Source organism: Canis lupus, chromosome 6 (assembly GCF_011100685.1).
Source record: "Canis lupus familiaris isolate Mischka breed German Shepherd chromosome 6, alternate assembly UU_Cfam_GSD_1.0, whole genome shotgun sequence".
In the NCBI taxonomy this organism is placed as follows: domain Eukaryota; kingdom Metazoa; phylum Chordata; class Mammalia; order Carnivora; family Canidae; genus Canis; species Canis lupus.
The window spans coordinates 51839938-51847447 of record NC_049227.1 but is presented as its reverse complement, the minus strand read 5'-3'; the positions used below and the strand labels follow the sequence as shown (position 1 = coordinate 51847447).

The window sequence follows — 7510 nt, the reverse complement described above, 5'->3', positions numbered from 1 at the left end:
CTCATGTATAAATAAATAAATCTTTTTTAAAAATAAAATAAAGTAGCATTTTTAGCTGTGTGAGTTGAAATTCCTCATTCTTTCAGATACTCGGTTTCCTCATTGCCAAAAACAGTTGATATGATGAGTGAGTTAGTAAGGCTTAATTGATGGATATGATTTCCCACTGATGTGACTAAAAGACAGAGAAAGTTAAAATTATTTCAATGTTTTGGGGTCTCTGAAAATGGAAGAACTGTTGCTGATTCTACAAGCGCTGGAAGCTCAATACCTAAATTTCGACAACTTTCTATATTAGTCCAAAGACTTCATAGAGAGCTTTCTTCAGTAGTATCTTTGAAGCTGGTTATTTGAGGCAATTCTCTTACTTAGGCCTAAACTTTTGGTTTAGTTAGGCTGAAAATTATCAATGACCCAAAACAAGACAACTGAATACTAATAGTGATAATGCCACTAATAATAAGATTAATGTAACATCTCTAATAAAAATGGTTTTAAATCACTTTGGGACATACTGAAAAACTATTTCCAATCACGTAGTAGCTTTGGGCTTGCAAACAATAGCTTTAGACAGATTTACTTGGTGGTTAGTAATAGAAGGGTAAGGTGATTCATACTGTTGGCAGAAGTTACCTTCCGTGATAAACTTAGCAAATATGGTTAACCTTCCTCTGTGTTTGAAAAGGGTTATTGAGCACATTTAGATGTGCTCAGTTTCCCATCCAGAGACATAGCAATCACTGTCAGTAGCTCTCTCTTCAAATACAAAGGACAGTGATGTCTATAATCATGTTTCTGAAAACTTCAGGTCATGCTTGGATTTATTTGACTGCACATACTCAAAGGAAAACTCCTTTGATGTTGCTGTTAACCTGTAAGGAAGATCTACTTAAATAGGCCCTTTTCTAAAAGTTCAGTTCTTGTGACTAATCTTAACCATTGGTATGTAAGCACAAAATCAAAGAACTTTGGAAATGGGAAGGAACCTCAGTGGGGAGTTAGTGTTTACATGGATGAGGAAATTGAAGCCCAAGAATTTGATGGAACTTGTCTTGGATTGAACAGTTGGTACAAGGGTCAGGATCAAAACTCAGTTCTACTGATTTTCAATTTGTTATAGCTAGGCTGACTCTGACTCCAAAATGTTTTGGAAGTTCCCAGTGAGAGGATGAAGGAAGTTGGTACTTGTCTCAGTAGGAACTTAAGAAAATACTCTTAACAGATGTATAAATCTTTGTAGGGACCAACAGTCCAAGTCAGCAGTCCCAAGGCCAGTGGCAAACTTGACAAAATTCTAGGCTAGAGATGGTCTCCAATGGAGGCCAACCGGAGGAGGGAGGGCAGGCACAACGTTTGGGCTTCTGTTGGATGGCAGATTTCAGCCTCACATTGGTGCCTGAATGGTTGCAAAAACACCAAAAGCAAATACCAGATTGAGAAAAGGAACAAGAGCCAGTCTTCTCTTCTAGTATGGTTTCATTTGATTTCTAGGAGCTAGAGGCCTAGCAGAAGATGTTTGATGGATTAAAAAGATGTGATGGATGTTAGTTTGATGGCCACAGACAAAAAATTCACAGCCATCAAAGCTCTGTGCAACCCTTGGTATAAAAGGCATCAGGGCAATGGGGCAATTTCCCAATCCTTTAACAGTTATTAGAAGGGGCTCCCAGCCTATTACTGAACAGGGTTTGATTCCATCAAACTGACATAGTATGAACCTGAATCCTGTGATGCATACTTTCCACAAATTAATATGAACCCAAAGTTCATAATCTCTTCAGGGAATAAAGTCCACAGTGTGTTGTTTGCTTCTGAACTCTAGACCTGGGTATAATGTAACTTTCACAATCTACTTACTTGGCCTAGTGGCTTTGAATGAAAGTTTATTATGCCATCACAGACATGTTTATGACCAGGTTTAGCCAGTGCAGGCTATAAAGGTACCTCTTTCCCTTGACCCAGTCAGTTAATTTTAAAATGCCCTGGGCCAAAACTCTCTGTGGGAAACAAGCTTCTAGAATCACTAGGTAAAGTCTTAGTTTACGTCTTTTTTGTATCATGCTATTTCCCTCCATAAACGATAAATGTGGCTGACTTTTTCACAGAAATAGCTCTTTCTATGTCCTGATTTTCAAAGAACTTGGTAACTTGGATAAAAAGGAATCAAATGTGTTGCTTAATCTTTTGAGTGGCATCAACATGAACTTACTCTTTATTTGAGAATCCTCTAAAAAAGTATCCTTCTCAGAGGTCATTTTACTATGACCGTTTTTCTAAGTCATAGATACAAAGAAAAGAGTTTTAGAATTACTTACCATCTGGTGACTAGTTCCTCCTGAAATGCCTTCCACCCATCCATATTTTAATATCTTTTCTTTCAATCTTGTGAAATACCTCAGCCAAATATATTGGTTTATCAGTTATTTTCCCGGCTTCTCTAAGCGGCATTTGTTATATGAATATTCATTCCCTTTCCTTCTAGGTCTCCCTCTCTTTTTGATGACAGCTCCACAGTTGCTGAATTACTAGGTCTGTATTTTATAGGCAGCACAAAAGGTTCCTGGACGTAACGTCCCCAGAGATCTGCAACCCTCCCTATGTGAGAATCTGAAAGCTCATTTTATGGCTGTTGCTGTGAAATGGCAAAACACCAGACAGACATAGACACCAACCTGGCATTCGAAACCAAATTGACAGCTGTAACCTAAAGAGAAAAAATGTGTAAAACCTTTTTTCTTAGTTAAAAAATTAAAAAAACATATATCTAGATCTCTCTATATATAGATACACACACATAACAAAGTTTGTACATACTTGTGCTGATAAATACATAAACTACACGAACTATAAATGTGAATATCAACCCCAGAAATACCTTTCCACAACCCATGACACAATCACCATGTCTTATATTTGTAGGCACAGGACCAAGGCACAGTTGTAAGGATAATGTCAACCTTTGGTTTCAGCTAACAGCCACCTGCTACTAGAGCTGAGCAATGATCCTGTGCTGTGGCCAACTGTGGCTGTGTGGTTACATGGCAGGTTGTGTGCTTTGGGCACGTAATAGGACACAGTGGAAGTCTTAGCCTTCTAGCTTACCCCAGAGCTGCCGGTCATGCAGCAATCCCCTAGGTTTCATTTTCAGGACAAGTGGATAAATAAAAGGAAATATTAAAAAAGGTATATTTTTTTTAAACAACAACAACAACAAAAAAAAAAAAACAGAGTTGCTAACACAGATAAGTGAGTTGGCAGTACATTGGACTTGGCATCAAGCTACACATTTCATTATGAGGTTTACACCTGACAAAGCTTTCATTTAATTTTTTGAGTTTCTTGTCTTTAAAAAGAAAACTCAATCTGTATATTTCCACTTTAAAAATTGTAATATATATGTATATATATCGATTCTCTTCTCTCTTTTTTTGTTCTAAAAATATTTATTGAGCTCCTAGGATATAGTCACCATTCCATCAGAAATAAGTGGAAATGCATTTAGAACATCCTTTAAGATCTAGAGCTTATCAAATGTGAATGAGGCCTCTCTGATCCAAATGTCGTTTTACTATCTGTTTAAGAGAAAAAGTGATTCCAGTTATTTCACCTCAGTGTCATTTTTAGTTGCTATGACTTTTTCTTTCTACTATTTTAAATCAGTGGCTTTTTAAAATATTAAAAAGTATAATATTAAGGTTGGCAATGTTTCTAGTAAAGTGTTTCTAAATTCAGCTGTACAAATGTGATTCACCAGAAAGAGGAAGAATGCCAATTACCAAACAGAAGTTGTTGCTCATGTACAAACCACACTCCTGAATATTTGTGTTTATTAAACAGAAATCCAAACATCTCATTTTAGTTTCCAGAGAAAAATAAAAGGAGAAGTTGACTTAAAAGTGGGTCAAACTTTCTAAATTAATTTTAAAAAATGGCTCACAAGAAATGCGTTTAAAACTTAGGAGAAATTAAAACAAAGAGGGCAGAGGTATATCTAAAATTGTAAATTACCATTTACCAAATGTGAATCAAAAAGAAATATATACCAGGAGCCAAATGTTTCCCTTTTTTCTATTTTCTCCTCATGTATACTGATCTACCTTTCACTGGAAATATAGGGTAAATTCAACATTAGTGAAAGACTGAATGGAAACTCTAGGTCTAAGGAAAGAATAGGAGTCTATCAACCACTCTGTCCCTTCGGAAAGTAAAGAGAGACTAGACAGGTTTCCCAGTAGTGGGGTCCCATGAGCCCTAAGCCTAAAACTGCAGCTTCCTCTACCTCACACACCCTCTAAGAGAGGCAAAACTAAATTAATTTTTCCACCTCTGTTCCAAAACTTTTACCCTGGAAACAGCTTTTCTCGGTCTTTCCCTCCTTCTTGCTGCCAACTCCTTCTCCATTCCTCTGGATCAAAATGCAATAAAGCGTTTATATCTTTTAAATAAATATGACTTAGAAACTCCTATGCTGCATTCAGATTTTTGACCTCTGCTCCAGCGAAAATATTCTAAAGAAAAATTTTGTGAGCCTCCCAGAATACTATACAATTTTACATATGTTTCTGCTGTGATAGAAATTGCCATTTGCCCAAGTACTTTTTATATAAATGCCCTCAAATTTCTAAGATGGTACAGTATGTTCCACCCACTTTTGTGACAGATGGAAGAGACATTTGGAGTTGTAAAATGTCTGTATGAAGAGCAGAGCCTTCTAATGTTGTCATTTTACCTCAAACTAATATAGTTTTCTCTACCCCACTAAGGTGCTGAAAAATAAATCAATTTTTTATTGAGTTCCCAAATGCTTATAGCACTTGTGCTTTTTTACTTTAGAAGCCCCCATACTCTTTCAGTGTCCTTTTGTCCTAAGGCACTTTCCAGTGGTCTACTAATAATGTCTTCTAGATTCTACTTTAGCTAAGATCTGATTTCATCTCAGATCTGTCTTCAACCTTGTTATTCTTTTAATAGATCCCACATTTCTTACTGAGTGTGGCAAATTTATACCAATCAAAATATGTCAGAAACAAATTCACCACCCTCTTCATCCTTCGTAACCAAACTGATCCTTGCTACTTTTGATCCCATAGCATACTAATACACATATATTTACATATGCATAACTCTGTAAATATATATACATATACATAATACATGTATATATACACATATATATACATATATATACACATACACACCACACATATTTTTTACTTTATTTTGAGTTCCTCCTTCTGTTGATTTCTAATATCCAACTAATTCCCAAGTCAGATAGAGCTCATAGATATATTTCTTGTATTTTAAATGCTCTATTTTTTGACATTTGCAACTACCACCCCAGTTAAGGCAGGTACCATTTCAGGCCTGGATAGCTACAAAATCTTCAAAGTATTTCTCTCCAATCCTTAAATGCCCAGAATACCACTTTCAGAATAATCTGTCTAAAATAAAAATTTCATCGTTCACTGTGGTGCTCTAAAATATTCAATGGTTCTCCATTAGTTAGCAAAAACCAAACTCTTTACCTACTTCAGGAATTACTGCCCCTTCTGGAATTCTTTATGTCCAGCTCAGCTGGAAGTCCTATAGGGAAGTGGAAGAAGCACTGGAGTGGGAATTAAGGGAACTGGATGATAGTATTTACTTGGTTTCTGACTGGCATACAATCACTGTCAAATCCTGCAATCTCTCTGATTTTTCAGACTTATTCATAATATTGGGCGATGGGATGCTGAGGATAATGGTCATAGTACATGGAATTCCTCCACGGTCTTAAATTCGATGGTTGCAAGACCTAGAGTTCTCATTATTCTAAGAATATCTTATTTATTCTACTTTTACAGAGTGAGATTCACACTACACATAGTATATGCCATCTCTTTCACTTGGAAAGTCTTTCTTTTTTCTTATTTCCTACTTGAATAATGTTTCCCTTTCATGGTCTGCCTCACATTCCAGTGTACCCATACGAAAGCATTTCAGGTTATCACAATGAATTCTCCATTTTCTGAACTTCACCATATTCTATAGCACTTTCTTTTCTTTTTTAAACTAATTTACTTATTTGTTCATGAGAGCCAGACAGGGTCAGAGACATAGGCAGAGGGAGAAGCAGGCTCCCTGTGGGAAGCCCGATGCAGAACTCAATCCCAGGACTCTGGGGATCATGACCTGAGCCAAAGGCACCACTGAGCTCCACTACTGAGCCACCCAGTCGTCCCTAGTACTTATTTTTCTTATCATTGATTTTCAATACCTGTCTCAACTTTAATACATATAATATATAATATTCAATATGTTTCCCATTTTACATAATTTATAGTTGTTAATATCTTGGCCACACCTTAGTACATATCAACCATTACATTTCAGTATTTCAATACTGTTTTATTATTATTCCCATTATCTTGGTAGAGCCCAAATGATGTTTCTTAAGTCTCTTGGTCACTAAGTTTACTTGTCTTCATTTCCAACAAATTTGACCACATTGTGTTGGCCTTGGTCATACTCTTCTATCTAGTTGCACTGCTTTTGTTTTCTTCTTTTTTAGATGGGTTTGAATTCTCAGTAGTGATCATGTATCACATCAGTAGTGATTACTGGAGCTTTGTTAGGAAGGATTCTGAAGTTACCTTCGGGCTCAGCAGGAAAGAGAACCACAGTGGATCAACGTTTTTTCTCTTTTGTAGATGTGGAAAGTGGCACTGTAACTGCCTTCCTTTTTTTTTTTTAATTTTTTTTTAATTTATTTATAATAGTCACAGAGAGAGAGAGGCAGAGACACAGGCAGAGGGAGAAGCAGGCTCCATGCACTGGGAGCCCGACGTGGGACTCGATCCCGGGACTCCAGGATCGCGCCCCGGGCCAAAGGCAGGCGCTAAACCGCTGCGCCACCCAGGGATCCCCCGTAACTGCCTTCCTATCCTAGCCCTCGATCCTCAGTGTTCCACTGCCTTATTGTATGGCATTGTCTAGAAGGCAGTGGGACAAAATAAAAAGGTCTTTGGAATTGTAGATTTAGGAGTCTAGCTTGGTTAAGGTGTGGGCTCTCCCATTGCTATTGCTTGACTTTGGCAACTAACAATCTCTCCTCTTCAGTTTCTTGATTATAAAATGGAGATTTCACATACAGTTCTAGACACCCTATAGGATTGTTGAATATCATTTAAAATAATATTTGTGAAACTATTCCATAAACTGATGACATAAAAATATTAGACATTTCTATTTTTGCCTTTTATTTTTATAAAATATATAGAAAACAAGAGAAAGGATCATAATCTTATGATTCCAATAAAGCGATATTAGCATGTTGATTCAGTTTTTTTCCCTTGCTTTCTCATGTATCTTTTACAACCTGGCTAAAATCATATTAAATATATTTTGCCCTTGTTTTTATTTTTATTTTATTATTTTATTTTATTTTATTTATTTTTTGCCCTTATTTTTAACACCATTTCATAAGTAGTTTCTCTATTTCCATGTGATTTTTTAAATACAAATCATAATT

The 7510-nt window shown here is 36.3% G+C and overlaps 1 long non-coding RNA gene across 3 annotated transcripts in view; it reads left to right on the top strand.

Annotated features, from left to right (window-relative positions):
• The first annotated feature begins 1981 nt into the window (after positions 1–1981).
• The window catches only part of LOC119876383, a 60222-nt gene continuing 54693 nt past the window's right edge, over positions 1982–7510 (top strand). Inside the window, exons 1-2 of one of the 3 annotated variants that reach the window (XR_005361153.1) lie at positions 1982–2027; positions 2483–2529. This is a non-coding gene — a long non-coding RNA (uncharacterized LOC119876383). Of the gene's footprint in view, positions 2028–2482; positions 2530–7510 lie in introns of those variants that run through there. The other 2 variants (XR_005361154.1, XR_005361155.1) reach the window with 2 other exon arrangements.